The sequence below is a fragment of the Camellia sinensis genome, chromosome 4, assembly GCF_055761805.1.
Source record: "Camellia sinensis isolate YWXY chromosome 4, ASM5576180v1, whole genome shotgun sequence".
Taxonomy (NCBI): domain Eukaryota; kingdom Viridiplantae; phylum Streptophyta; class Magnoliopsida; order Ericales; family Theaceae; genus Camellia; species Camellia sinensis.
In genome coordinates, this window is record NC_138964.1 from 10999303 (window position 1) to 11015277 (window position 15975).

Here is a 15975-nt window from a genome sequence, read left to right on the forward strand (position 1 = left end):
TATCATGTGATGATTATCCAGAGGCTCCTCGAATTGAACTAATGTGTTATCTAATATTTAGGTCCTCTAATACTACTTTGCTTCTTAATTTTATAGTTGTCTTAGTCAATCTCAAGCTTGAGTTCATGTCTTATCATTTTTTTTTTTTTGGATCAAAGAGGTACTAATTACATAGAATTGAAAGAAAGAAACCCAAAAAGAGCCGAAGGATTCATGTTGTGGTTGGCTAATACTTCAAGTGTTTTTTCTGTGGATTCAGTTTGGAAAAAACTGCAGTCTCTTGGTGGGCCCATGGTTAGCATTTCAAAGTTCCTGTGGAGAAATTCAGCACCTCCAAAGGCTCAGTTTTTCAGTTGGTTAGTTGGGAAGGGGAGATTGAAGACTAAAGACTTCATGCATAGGATTGGAGTTCTGTCTACCAATGATAGTTGTCTATGTGTGTTTTGCAAGGCAGAGGTGGAAACAATTAATCATGTGATGTTGTTATGTCCATTAGTGTGGAGAATATGGTCTGACTTGGTAAATTGGTGGGAGGTAAAGTGGGCAACTCCAAGTTCTGTGAAAGTTTTGCTGCAATGGTGGTCTGGTATGAAATTTGGAAAGGAATTAGAAATTTGGAAGGTTATCCCTTTGGCCATGTTTTGGTCCTTGTGGAAACTAAGAAATGATTGTTTATTTAATAATGGTAAGGCTGATTTTGCAGAGATGGTGGAGCTTTTAAAAGTCAGAATTGCCTTATGGGTCAAGTCAAATGTTAAGGGTATCAATTACTCAGTGCATGATATTGTGGCAAACTTGAAGCAGGTGAGAGGTTGTCTGGTATAGGAGGTATGCTGTTGTATGTTGTTGTATGACAGGTTGCTACATGTTGTTGCTTTGAGGTCAACTGAATGGTGCTGTGTGGTGCAAGGGAAAGGGTACACATCATATAAGTGCAGGTCTGATGCTGTATGCTGCTAATGTATGATGCTGTGTGGCTACTGGTTGACTTGTTGTTGGTAGTTTTGGGCTGCAGGGGAGTTGTATGGATTATGCTGCGAATGTATGATGTTGTGTGGCTGCTGGTTGACTTGCTGTTGGTATTTTTGGGATGCAGTGGAGCTGTATGGTTTGTTGTTTGTTGTATGCTAAGCAGGGGAGTTGTATGGTTGAGTGGCTGCTGGTTGTCTTTGAGGTCTGCTGAATGGAGCTCGGGTCTACTGAATGCTGTGTAGCTGCTGGTTGTCTTGCTGTTGGTAGTTTTCAGCTGCAGGAGAGCTGGTGCAGTTTGCAATATTGGATGAAGAGATGGAGATGTTGATGCTGCGGGACTGAATTGATATTGAGTTTGTTAAGCGCTACTGCTGTGATGGACTTTACTGTGTTGTGCTGTGCTGTTGGTGAATTTGCTATGTGGGTGTTTTGCTTCTTGGATGCTCAGTTATGTTTAGGCTGCAAATCTTACTAATAGATGCTAGACTGATATGCTTAGTTGATGTGAGGCTTGGGTGCTAGTGGTGAAGCTGCAAGGTATGTTTTGGTGCTGTACAATACAAAAGTGAAGATGATATGGTGAAGAGGGGCTACTGATGTTGTTTTTTATTTTGATGCTGGGTCTACTTGGTGAAAAGAATATATACTTTATGGTGGTTGATCTGTGCTATTACCTGTTGCTGATGTTTTTGATTTGAATTGTCCTGTTGTAGTGTTGTTTGCTAGTTTTGGTTTGTCTGGTGAGGTTGTTTTGGGTGTTTGTGGTTGGTCCCTCACCAACCCTTGATGGTGTGTTTGCACATGATTGGGGCGGTCTTATTGGTGCCAACCTAGTTGGAATTGATTTGGCTCGCTATGATACTTTTTGCACTCATCCTCTTTTTTCCTTTTTCTCCTTCATTGATGTATTAGATTTTCCTCTTCATCAATAAAGTTTATTTTCTTTGCTGATCAAAAAAGAGCCGAAGGAGTTCAAGTCTTATCATTTCATAATGCAATTTTTACTTCCATTATTTTCTCTTATCAATTGTGGAAAAAAAAAGAGAAAAAAAAAGATAGAAAGAAAGAGAGGATTTTACTTTTTTACCATGCAATTTATTTCACTTACCAATCACTCCATTGAAAGTAAGCCCATAACCCTGTGTTTAATTTAACCTTAGTATAATTAGATTTGGAATTATTTGCAAATTTTTGTACTAGAGATTATCCTTGATTTAAATTTAAGTAAATTATGATGCAAACTAATAATTAGATCCGTGTAAACAATAAGAGAGATTAGATTTGTTTGAGTGTAATAAATATGCAAAACTACTTAACTTAATTTGGTCGTGTGGTATCTTGAGAGGTGGACATTTCAAACTCATGTGGGGATCAGATTTTCAGATCAAAATAAAAAAATAAAAAAAGGGAAGAAGAAAAGAAAGTAAACTTACATAAAGTAAATTCCAGATACAAAATCTGCTCAAAATTAGTGTTGGACGCTATCTTTTTAATACAAAATTCTTCTCTCACTACAACGCTCAATGGAAACATTTTGAGTGTTGGCCTGGTGAACCAAACACTGTACTCTTAGACTTGCAGACTGAATGATACCAAGAAAAAGAAAATTGAATGAATGAATATGTCGGAAAAGGATGATTTTATAGACTTTCTTATACCTATTTGGAGCAATCACGAAGCTAAAATCATACATGGTCATAGCGAAAAAACACACGAGTTTCGATTTTTTGAAAGTAATTAATTAATAATTTTATCCAATATATATACAAACTACTCTCACTTAACCTGACCCAACTTGGATAGGGATAGCACAAGCACGCATTCACTACAAAAAAATACACTTTTGGCAACTAATGTTTTAGTCGCCAAAAGCATTGATTTTAGTCGCCGAAATGATTTGCCGACCAAAAATTTTGGTCGCTGGCTTTGTCGCGGATACATTGTCGACGAAGGTAGTCGCTAAAAATCCAACAGAATGGCGACTAATCTTTTAGTAGGCAAAAGAGGCAGCTATTAGCGACTAACAATGCTTTAGTTGCTAAAAATCCAACAGAATGGCGACTAATTTTTAATTGGCACAAGAAGCAGCTATTAGCGACTAACAGTGCTTTAGTCGCTGATGATTCATATTGGCGACCAAGATATTAGTTTCCCAAAGGGTGCATCAATTCATTTAACTCACCTAAGAACAGCAGAAGGCTTTCTCCTCTCACTAACACACAAAACAAGCTAAAACATTAATTAGATTTCTAGTATTATAGATTACTAATCACATAAACAGAGAGCTCCGAGCTAGGAAATATTGTTCCATTGATTACAAAATTTCTCAATTATCCAAATTCCATAAAAACAGCTTTCTTCATTGAACCAAAAATTAAAATAAAAATAAAAATAAAAACATTTCACATAATTGTGGAATTTACATGATGAGGTCTATATACATTGCTTGAATTGAAGATACCAATTCTTTAGGATTTTGTATCATATCCCATGTTTGAAATGGTTTTGGATTAGGAGGGGATAGTACAATCCTATATTATTCTATCACATGCTTGTTTGAAATTACTAGACATTTACTACATGGTGTAAAACATAGATAGGGTCCATACATGTTTTACTACATGGTGTAAAACATAGCAGGGGTGGAGAGAAGGGGGGGTCAGAGGTGTCTTAGCCCCTTCAAACTTTTGAGAATCCCACTTTTATGTGAGGCCAAACCTGAAAAAAAAAAAAAAAAAAAAAAAAAAGTGTTCTCCTTGTCAAAAAATTTTGGTATTTCATGATGAAGAAGGTTGTTTCAGAGAATTTGATTCCTTGGTTTTGTTTGATTTCAGATACTTAAGGGTCCTCTCTTTCTCTCTCTCCTCATTTTCTTTTCTGGGCTCAAGGATCCTTCATAGTTCAAGTAATTCCTCTATCTCTTGCACAAGTGCCATTAATAGAGGCTTGGGCTGGACACTGGACGCTGGACACTATAGAATAATAATTGTACTCCATCATTTGACTGTATCATGAAAGAAATGAAGAATTTTTTTTCTCAAAGTAAAACCAAAAGTGGGGAAAAAGTAAATCAGAAATCATCAGTAAAGCTGGTAAATGAGACAAAGTAAACAATAAACTGTCCAATAGCACAGTTTCATGTGTTAAATGCAACTAAAAATGAAGCAAAAAACTAACTTTTAATGATCTGCTAATCTTTAAACCAACTTCAGGAGGTAGAGACGAGTATACACGCTTTGTTTTCCGCCTCACTTTCAACTTTATGTCTAAATTGTCTACTTCATCATCTTCCTTTACATTAAATGGAGAACTAAAAAAGCATACACATATAAATGAGCTTTCAATAGACAGACATTAAAAGTAGATATATATCGAGCAAAAAGGATATATAAAACCTGCATATATATTGAGCAAAAAGCCTACGTAAGAAGATAGAATACCTAGTTGCTTAGTTGCCTTTTTTTTTCTCTCCCCCTTGTTGTTTGATTGATTCATTGTAGCAATGATTCAACTTAAAAACGATAAGAAATACAATATTCAAGAAGGTATAATATAGGCTCTGACAGGAACAATACATAGTGTTGGAAAATTTAAATAAAAGTGAGAATCAGTAAGAAAATAATTACATAGAACGGGCTTTCTCCCATGGTTGTTCATCAATTGACTCTTCCCATATGACACAATCTCCTGAGCATTGATGACAAGTCTTTATACCTTATTAGAATTAGGGAACCAAAATTAAGTGCAGGGCCAAACAAATAAAAAGCATATACACAAAGAGCAATGTCTTAGTACTACCAAGATATTACCAACATACTACAACCTACACACTATTCAATGCAAATCTAAATCTAGTCATAATACTTGAAGAAGATATTAGGAAATGGGGGATGTGACAATATTTTGGTGGAACCCAATGAAGTCTTATTTGGGGTTAGAAGTGTTGGAAAAATATTGTATATGCTACACTTTTGACTCTTTGGACATACTTATAATGCCGAGAATTGCAGAATGTGCATATATAGCTTTATCTGGTTTTTAAGTAAAAAGAGAAGTTAGCATTGATTGGACCAACTAATCTGAGGAAATCAGAAATCGAGAATCAGAAATCCAAAATCGAGAATCATCACAGCATTCAATTTCCTAACAATAAACCGAGGCACATTTGGTCATATAGCTCAACAATCCAAAATCGAGAATCAGAAATCCACAAATCGAAATTTCAACCACCCATTCACGAAATCAGAAAAAACCCTAAAAATGTTGATTACGAAATCGACAGAAAATGAAAGAAAACAAACATTTAAAAACCCTACAGAAATCGTGAGCCACGGGGATGGGAGAGACAGCGAGAAAAAGATACAAACAGATAGACACAGATCGACAGAGAGGGAGAGAGATGAGAGAGAAATACCTATAATCAGTGGTGGGGCCGATTTGCAGTGGTCGTGGTGGTAGCGCCGGTGGCCAACGATGGTGATGATCGACGGTGGTCAGCGGCGCTGAGCTTTGGTATCGAGTGCTCTGTATGGTGTGTGTGAAACAGAAGAAAAATAATTCTTTGTTAAATATAGGCGCCAATATTAATGAGTTTCCCTCTAAAAAAAATTGGAAGCTTTAGCGACTAAATCATTATTTGTCGCCAAATATGGTTAACAGCGACTAAAATTGGTCGTCAAAAATACTCCCAATTTTTGGCGACAAAAAGTTTTTGTTGCAAAATGTTATCATACAATGGCTAAATTAAATTTTAGTAGCGTAAAATGGTTGAAAACAGCGACTACAAACAACTTTGGTCACCAATAACACTATACACTAAAAGAATTTAGTAGCTAAAAATATGAAATGAATGCTGACTAAAATTGATTTTTGGTCGCCCAATACACTGTTTTTGGCGACTAAAATTGATTTGGTCGCCAATTTTAGTCGCCAAATGTGCAATTTGTTGTAATTATTCTAGCCCATTTTATTAGATTCTCCCCCATCCACAAAATTTAAGTGCCCTTAGGGGCCTAACTCCAAGTTGAAAGTTAGACTAAGCCAGCAAACTTTTCATCCACAAAATTTGGATTCCCAAGGGCCTAACCCCAAGTCAAAGGCTGAATAAAGTTAACAAACTTTTAATAAAAAATATAGCTAGCATTTTTCAATCAATATGTAAACAATGATTTTGGAATTAATTTCTGGTTCATTCCTTAATGATTTTGAGCAAATTAAAGTTTGATATGCAACAGGTGTGTGAAAGCCACTTTAATTTTTGTTCAAAATTGTGTGTAATTAATATGCTAAACTATGTAAGGCCGTGTGTTATCTTGAGAGGTGGACATTTCAAACTCATGTTGGGATCAAATTTTCAGATCACAAAAAAAATAAAATAAAATAAAATAAATAAATAAATAAAAAGAAAAGAAGAAAAGAAAGTAAACTTACATAACGTAAATCGTAGATACAAAATCTGGTCAAAATTAGTGTTGGACGCTAGCTTTTTAATACAAAATTTGTCACATTGTAAAGATCAGTGGAAACATTTCGAATGTTTGCCTGGTGAACCAAACAAATGACTGTACTATTAGACACTCAGAATAAATGATACTAAGAGAAAGACAATTGAATGAATGAATATGCTAGAAAAGGGATGATTTTATAGACTTTCTCACACCTATTCGAAGCAATCATGAAGCTAAAATCATGCGAAAAAACACACGAGTTTTGATTTTTTGAAAGTAATTAATTAATAATTTTATCCAATATATATATACACAGACTACTCACATTTAACCTGACCCAGCTTGGATAGGAGTAGCACAAGCATGCATTCTAGCCCACATTACAACAAAATACACCTTTGGTGACTAAAACAAATTTAGTCGCCAAAAGTTGTGGAATTGGTGACCAAAATTTTTTTAGTCGGCAAAAGTACAATATTTAGCTACTAATTTTTTTTAGTCGGGTATATTGGTTATTGGCGGCTAAAAAAAAATTAGTCGCTAAAAATACCAGAATTGGCGACAAAAAAATTATTTTAGTCGCCATATATTGAGTTTTTGCTACTAAAACTATTTAGTCGCCGAATATAAAATAAAAAATTATTTTTTATCTTTAGCGACCAAAAATTTGGTTGCCAAAAATACATTTTCAGTGACTAAATTTTTTTTTCGCCAAATAGTTAGTTTTGGCTACTTAAATTATTTAGTCGCCGAATGAAAAATAAAAAATTACTTTTTATCTTTGGCGATTAAAAATTTGGTCGCCAAAACTTTCTTTTCAGCGACTAAAATTATTTTAGTTGCCAAAGATCTAAAATATTTAGAGGAAAATATTTCAAATTTTGGAGGGGCTTATGAAATTAATTAACCTTTGCCGACAAAAAAACCAATTTGGTCGCCAACGGTGTAACACCCCACTAACCCATGCACACAACCATGTAGGGCCACTTATTCTGGCACGAACACGATGATTTATAGGTGGAGGAGTTTGTTACACCCTGTCCCACATCGGAAGTTTGCATAGGTAATCTTAGGCATATAAAGTACCACTACCTTGCTACTAAGTAACTTGGGCTTAAACTTTTGGGTATTGTTGGTCAACCTACAAGTTACTTGGGCTAGCAAGTAGTGGGGCATTATAAAAGGTGTGAAAATTTTAGACAAAACAGATTGTCTGTTTGTCTCACTCTCTCTCTTTCCCTAACCCAAACAAACCAAACAAAAATGGAGAAATTAGAAAGAGAAGAGTACTTGTTCAAGATAGTGGTGATTGGAGACTTAGCGGTGGGAAAATAGAACTTGCTCTCGCGATTTGCAAGGAACGAGTTCAATTTGCACTCAAAAGCCACAATGGGAGTAGGGTTTCAGACCCAGGTGATGGAGCTTGATGGTAAGGAGATCAAAGCCCAGGTCTGGGACATCGCCGGCCAAGAGCGCTTCTGCGTCGTCACCTCTACCTACTACAGAGGCACTGTTGGAGCTCTCGTCGTCTATGATATCACTCGCTGGAGTACTTTCGATTGCATCAAGCGGTGGCTCGATGAACTCAAGAGTAAGTTGATGATATTTTAATTGATCTATTTATTAGTTGCTTTGTTTTGTGGGTTTGATTGCTTGTTATTGAAGTTGTTGCTGTGAATTTGAATTTGTGTTCGAATAACCATTTTGGGTGTTTTAATGATTTTGAAATTGAAAGCCCAAGTAGTGGATTTTTCTGGATTTTGGTCAATTCTAAAGAGTAGTAACGTGGGTGTTGCTTGATTTTGCTTTACTTTGTTTTGTGCTAGAATTTTTTAGGCCATGATTGGATGCTCTGAATTAGAAATTAGTCGATTATATTCAATTCTTTGCTTGAACAACATTTTTCTAGTATTAAATAAAAGTAGGCATACACTCATAATAGTCCCCTACCTTCTTCTTGAACTTATAATTAAGGGATATTGTTTATCATATTCGTCTTCTTGTTTTTGACTTGACAGTTGATAGGTAACACACCACTCGTGTACCTCAACAACATTGTGGATGGTTTTGTTGATAATGGCTTATTATTTATTTTGCTTGTAGGTGGTTTATTGGCTGTAGGTAGCAACTTGGCCTGGGCATACTTACAACAAAATAATTTCAAATCCTTGGAAAAGCTTTATTATGCAACAGGTTATTTATTTTGGTGTACGAAGAGCATTTGTTTTGTATATGGAAGACATTTATTTTTGTACAATCCTCTATTTTGGAAATTCAGTGTTTTTGTATGTAATATTTAATTTAGATGGATTATACTTGGTTGGTATGGATTTGTATGATATTTGGAATATGATGTCACAAGTTAAAGTTTTTGGATAGTTGATAATGAAATGGGTATTATTGATAATGGATTTAGATTATAATTGATAGATGGGAGCTTTTTTGATAAATCCACTTTCTAAGAGCTTTATTCCATCCAACCCATATTCTTTTTGACTATTCCATTAGGTCCTATTTGAGATAAGAAGACCAAAATACCCTTTTCATCTACTTATGTTCCATTTAATTCACATTATTTTCTTATGTTTCAATAAGTCCTATGGGTGACATAATTACCAAAATACCCCTAATGTGAATGTTCACACCGTCAATGTGAATGTTCATATCGTCAATGTGTAGGGGCCTGGTGTCACGACCCAAACCTGGCCCTATGGGTTTAGCACCGTAACCGGCCAGTAATCTGAGATTACCGAAGGCCTGCTTAACAGTAATACAGTAAAACAGAGTACAGGGCCTAGCGGAAGCCAAAACAATAAATAAACAATGTCCAATGAGCTGTGACAGACTGTATGCAAAAAGACTTTTCATACATATATATATATATACATTCAGTACAGGAAAGTATACACAATATATACAATCATTCAGAATAGGGACTCAATCCCTTATATAACAGTACAATACAGTGCTATCAGTCTATACAGTTTACAAAGCAGGTACAGAGACAGAATGGGGAATAAAAGACCCCTAAGCCATAGCATGGCAGGCTTGGAACCTCGCAGTGAGGCACAGTAGTTGGCTTGACAAAACTGGAGTTTACCCCGACGCTTCTAGCTGCGTTCTGGTGCCTGTACACCTACATATATATATGAGCAGTGAGCTAAAGCCCAGTGAATAACATAGTGCGTAAAGGGGTTAAGAATGAATGTCCTTACAGTAATGAAAACAGTTCATTGATTCAGTATATCAATCATTCAGTCATATGTGGTACATCTCTTAGCATAGCAGTACAGTAAATAGTAGGTCTTAAAAGACCGAACAGTAAATGATGGCCATCAGTCAGTAAATAGTAGTGGTTCCAACGAGGGAACCAACAGAGATCTCTATAATAGTAACAATCAATAACAGTAGGTGCTAAGGATGCCATAATACAGTTCAGAATATAGGACATACATTCAATCAGTTAACAATAATCAGTTCAGAAAGCAGTACAGTTCAATTGTTCAGAAGATAATCATTTTTGAACATATCTTTACACAGTTGTTACTCACAGAGTTCTGGGCTACAGTAAGCTAGAGCGCGTCCCCAGTCGCCAACCCTACACAGTTTACAGAATGAACACACACTAAGCTACACAGTTGGGAAAGATAAGAACTTAATCCCTAATTGCCTCGGTGTGTTCTGCATCTATATCCTCAACAAGATGTCTTAAACTAGGCCTAACAAGATGTCTTAAACTAGGCCTAAGAATGCCTAGGATGGGATGAGGTTGCAAAGATGTGATCAGAAAACAATTTCAGGATTTTCAAAAAAACAGAGTCCCGCTCGAGCTCAGGTTTCCCCGCTCGAGCGGACATGCAACAAAGGTACACGCTCGAGCGTCAAATCCCCCGCTTGAGCGTACTGTAAAAGTACTGGATGGGTGAAATCTCTGCCCGACGGCGCTCGATGCCTGCTCGAGCGTGATACACATGCCTCCGCTCGAGCGTCCAATCCTACGCTCGAGCGGACTGTAAAACAGTGCCAAGATGCTGGTTGCTCGGATTCCCCGCTCGAGCGAGAGTGCAAAATCTGGAAAACCCAGATTGCACCTTCAAGCCAAAAACCAAGCTTAAATGCATCAAAACCTATCCTCTTGGGCCCATTTTCTGGAAAACTCTTATAAACTCATAGTTAAACACGATTCAAAACTAAATTTGAGAAATCAAAGCCCAAGGGTGTTTAATTCAAACTCAATTTCAAACCAATTTCATGAATAAGAAGAACAGGCAAACATGCATGAATTCAAACCAATTCAAAGCTTCGATTTCATGCTCTAGGGAGCCAATTGCTCCAAAAACAAGATGAAAACATGGTCCTAAGCATTAACATGGACATGCATGCAAAAATCCATGAAGGACAACCTCAAAAATGCAAGAGTATGCCATGCATGCAACAATTAAGCTTCAATTCCACAATAATGAACCAATTCTAGACTTAAATCACTAGAGGCTCAAGAATCTTGCATGAATAAGCTTAAATACAACAATGAGAGGTTAAATTCCTTACCTAGAGCTTCAATTACAAGTGTAGAAGTCCAATTAGGCAAATCTCCTAAGATCTCTTCAAGCCTTTCAAGCCAATTCTCTAGAACAATTCAACTCTCTCACTTCCTCTCTCTCTAGTTCGGTGGTGTGCTCAAACAAGGCTGAGGAAAATGTTTTGATCTAAGTGTATACAAGGCTCAATATGTTGAGGTAGTGGCCACTAAGTGGCACTAATGTAATTTAGTCAAACTATGCAATTTAACTCAGTTTAATCTAATTTAATCATACCTAATCAGTTTTCATGTAGTTACACCATAAAATCACATAATTCTACTGATCATGAAACATCAATCAATTTCTGGTTCGGCCGCCGATAAGGCCTTCAATTTGCAATTTCACCATAAAAACATGAACAGATACTCAAACAGTCAAACAGATAAATGCATAATTAAACAGATATGCTCAGTCAATTCAGTTCTAGATTTCAGTCAGTCAGTTCAGTATTTCAATCAGTTCACTTATTAGTCATAATCAGTTCAGTTTAACGGTAATCAGTGGTTATTCGGTAAACAATGGTGAGGGTTATTACAATCTCCCCTCCTTATAAAGAGTTTAGTCCTCTAAACTCGAGTTACCTTCATTCTAGAAGAAAACAGGGTTTAGTGGAAACAGTTCAGGATATCTTTTAGCCATGTTATCTTCCCTTTCCCAAGTGGCATACACGCCACCATGGTTTTGCCAGTCGACTTTCACTAGCGGGATCTCTTTGTTTCTCTACTTCTTGATCCGTCTGTTCACAATCTGTATGGGTCGTTCCTCGTAAGTGTAGTCATCACTCAGCACTACACGAGTAGGCTCTATGACATGGAAAGGATCCCGGAGGTAGTCCCTTAACATAGAAATGTGGAAGACGTTATGCATATGCTCCATTTCAGGAGGAAGCGCAACTTGATACGCCACCGGATTGATTTTCTCAATAACCTCGTACGGTCCGACATATCTTGGCCCTAACTTGCCTTTGACTCCGAAACGAGTCTGGCCTTTCATTGGTGTCACTTTCACAAAAACGTGATCACCCACTTCATACTCTCTGTCCCGCCTTCGGACATCTGCATAACTTTTCTGTCGGCTCTGTGCAGTTTTCAGTCTCTGTTGTATCAGTATCACTTTCTCAGTTGTTTTATAAACAATCTCGGACCCAAGCAAAGGCCCGTCTCCAACTTCTGACCAGCAAATCGGAGATCTACATTTTCTGCCATATAATGCCTCAAAAGGCGACATACCAATACTTGAATGATAGCTGTTGTTGTAGGCGAATTCAGCTAAGGGCAAATGACTTTCCCAGTTTCCCTGAAAATCAAGGACACACATTCTCAATAAATCCTCTAGAGTCTGGATGGTCCTTTCTGACTGGCCATCTGTCTGAGGATGTAGGCACTACTCAGTCTCAGTTCAGTACCCAATGCAGTCTGTAAGCTTTGCCAAAATCTCAATGTAAACTTCGAATCCCTGTCAGAAACAATGGACACAGGCACTCCATGTAGTCTAACAATTTCATCAATATAGAGTATAGCCAATTTGTCCGCATTATAAATTGTCCTAACAGGTAAGAAGTGAGCAGATTTAGTCAGTCTATCAACAATAACCCAATTCGAGTCCATACCTTTACTGGAGCGAGGCAATCCCACAATAAAATCCATGGTGATATGTTCCCATTTCCACTCCGGTATAGGTAAGGACTGCAACAAGCCTGAGGGTCGTTGATGTTCGGCTTTAACTTGTTGGCAATGAAGACATTTTGATACAAAATTGGCAATTTCTTTCTTCATTCCCGGCCACCAGAAATTCAGTTTTAGATCTTGGTACATTTTCGTATTCCCCGGATGGATAGAAAATTTTGAATTGTGGCCTTCCTGCAGAACTCTTCTTTTCAGTTCGGTATCATTCGGTACACACAGTCTTTCTTGAAATTTCAGTACATTGTTTTCAAACTTGAAACCTGGTCTCGGTTTAGTTTCCCTTTCTTCGATGATCTTCTTCAAGAAGTCATCCTTTTGCTGTTTCTCTTTAATTTCTTCAATCAGTGCCGGTTGAGCAGAAATAGCAGCTAAGGTTCCACCTTGTTCTCGCAAAACAATTTCAATTTCAGATTTTTCAAGGTCACAAAGCAACTCTTTCTGTCCGGTAAGCAAACATGCTAAGTTTCCAATTGATTTCTGGCTCAATTCATCGGCAACGGTATTGGCTTTTCCCGGATGGTATAATATCTGTAGGTCATAGTATTTAATCAATTCTAGCCATCTCCGCTGTCTCATGTTCAGTTCTTTCTGTGTGAAGAAATACTTTAAACTCTTGTGGTCAGTATGTACTTCACATGTCGCCCCATACAGATAGTGACGCCAGATTTTTAGTGCAAATACTACTGCAGCAAGTTCTAGATCATGGGTCGGGTAGTTCTTTTCATGCGGTCTCAGTTATTGGGAAGCATAAGCAATAACTCTCCCATTCTGCATTAAAACACATCCCAAACCCTTATGAGAAGCATCACTAAATACAGTATAACCATCTATACCTGAAGGTAAGGTCAGAACAGGTGCAGTCACTAATCGAGTTTTCAACTCCTGGAAAGGAGATTCCCTTTGGTCAGTCCAGTCAAATGATATCCCCTTCTGAGTCAGTTGAGTCAATGGTAAGGCAATTTTGGAGAAATCTTTGACAAATCTTCTGTAATACCCAGCTAATCCCAAAAAGCTTCGGACTTCTGTCACATTTGTTAGTCTAGGCCAGTTCACTACAGCTTCAATTTTCTACGGATCAACGGAAATTCCATCTTTGCTAACAACATGCCCCAAAAACATAACATGATCAAGCCAAAATTCACATTTAGACAGTTTAGCATAAAGTTTCTGTTCTCTTAGGGTTTGTAGGGCAAGTCTCAGATGATGTTCATGTTCTTCTACACTTTTGGAGTAAATCAGTATGTCATCAATAAATATAACAATAAAGTCATCAAGGTACGATTTAAAGATTCTGTTCATGAGGTCCATAAATGCAGCAGGTGCATTGGTAACTCCGAAAGGCATAACTAAAAATTTGTAATGTCCATACCTCGTTCGAAAAGTAGTTTTGTCAATGTCTTCAGGTCTAACTTTCAACTGATGGTATCCGGATCTGAGATCGATCTTAGAAAACACTTGTGCACCCTGTAACTGATCAAACAGGTCACCAATACGTGGTAATGGGTATTTATTTTTCACGGTTACCTTATTTAGTTCACGGTAGTCAATACACAGTCTCAGTGAGCCGTCTTTCTTCTTTACGAACAAAACAGGTGCGCCCCACAGTGAAGTACTAGGTCTGATGAACTTTTTGTCTAACAGTTCTTGCAGTTGCACTTTCAGTTCTTTCAGTTCAGTTGGAGCCATTCGGTAAGGAGCTTTAGAAACTGGCTGTGTTCCGGGAATCACATCAACAGTAAATTCAATCTCTCTATCAATCAAATCCCCTGGCAATTGTCTGGAAAAACATCTGGGAATTCTCTGACTACAGGAATACAGTTCACATTAGCACTATCATCAGTAGATACAGTCAATGCAGAACACAGATATCCTTTACATCCCTTTCTAATCAATTTAATAGCTTTCACAGATGAAATCAAATACGAAGGAGGTACTACTCTAACTCCATTAAACACAAATTCAGGCAAACCAGGTGGACGGAAAACTACTTGTTTCGTTACACAATCTATGGTGGCATGATATTTCGTTAACCAGTCCATCCCCAATATTACGTCAAAATGATCAATGTTCAGTGGCAGTAAATCAATAAATATATGTGCATCTCCAACAATAATTTCACAAGCAGGATACATATACGCACAAGTCATAGATCCCCCAACAGGTGAAGATACAGCTAACAGATAGTTCATAGGTTCTAAGGGTCTATTCAATTTTTGCGAAAAAGCATGCGACACATATGAATGCGTAGACCCCGAATCAATCAGTACATATGTATTTTGAGTACAAATAGAGAGGATACCTGACACAACCGTCTCCGTATTTTGTACATCTCCCGATACTAGGGCGAACACTCGGCCCTGCCTTATAGGCTCTTTCCCGGTAGCTTTGGGGTTCGGTTTTGGTGGAGCATTTGATGCTGCGCCGCTGGCTGCAGCTTTACTATTTTCCTGTGGAGCAGAGGGGCAATCTTTAACCATGTGGCCCACCTTGCCACACCTGTAACAAGCTCCAGATATTTTGTAACAGACCCCTTTGTGCTTCTTGCCACACTCAGAACAGCGTGGTATAGAACCACTCCCCTGACTGGGGCTAATTGTTGACCCCGTATTCTGTTTCTTGTTCAACGGGTTGCTCTTGCCTTTCTTAAACTTGAAACCCTGTCTCTTACCGCGCCATTCAGATGCTGGTGTTTCAGTTTTCAGTGCTTCTATGTTCGACTCAGCCATCAAAGCTCGGTCAAGGACATTCACATAATTCGGTAATTTCAAAACATTTATTCTGTCAAGAATTGCAACATTAAGGCCGCCTTCGAACTTTCTGGCCTTCTTGTAATCAGTGTCCACCATATGCGGTGCATATCTCGCAAGCTCGGTGAACTTTGTTTCATATTCAGCAACGGACATTGTGCCCTGTTTCAGCTGTTCAAATTCAGTTACTTTTCTATCCCTAACACACTGAGGGAAGTACTTTTCAAAGAAGGCTCCTTTGAACTAAGCCCAAGTCATAATAATGTTGTCATCACGGATTAACATCTGCCACCTTCTGGCCTCTTCCTGTAGAGTAAAGGTGGCCAACAGTACCTTGTGTGCCTCAGAGCACGGAAAAACCTCAAACAATTTTTCGATCTCGAGAACCCACGCTTCAGCTTTTAACGGTTCAAGGCCTCCCTGAAAGGATGGCGGTTTCATTTTGCTGAACTTTTGGGTCAGAGCAATTATATCCCCATCATTTACATTCACATTCTGTTCCGGTACAACCGGAGGAGGAGGTGGAGGTTGTTGATTCTGTTGC

The 15975-nt window shown here is 37.8% G+C and overlaps 1 pseudogene; it reads left to right on the forward strand.

The window, feature by feature from the left end:
* Positions 1–7808: 7808 nt before the first annotated feature.
* Positions 7809–8798, forward strand: LOC114263361 (ras-related protein RABA5e pseudogene; annotated as a pseudogene).
* Positions 8799–15975: the final 7177 nt, after the last annotated feature.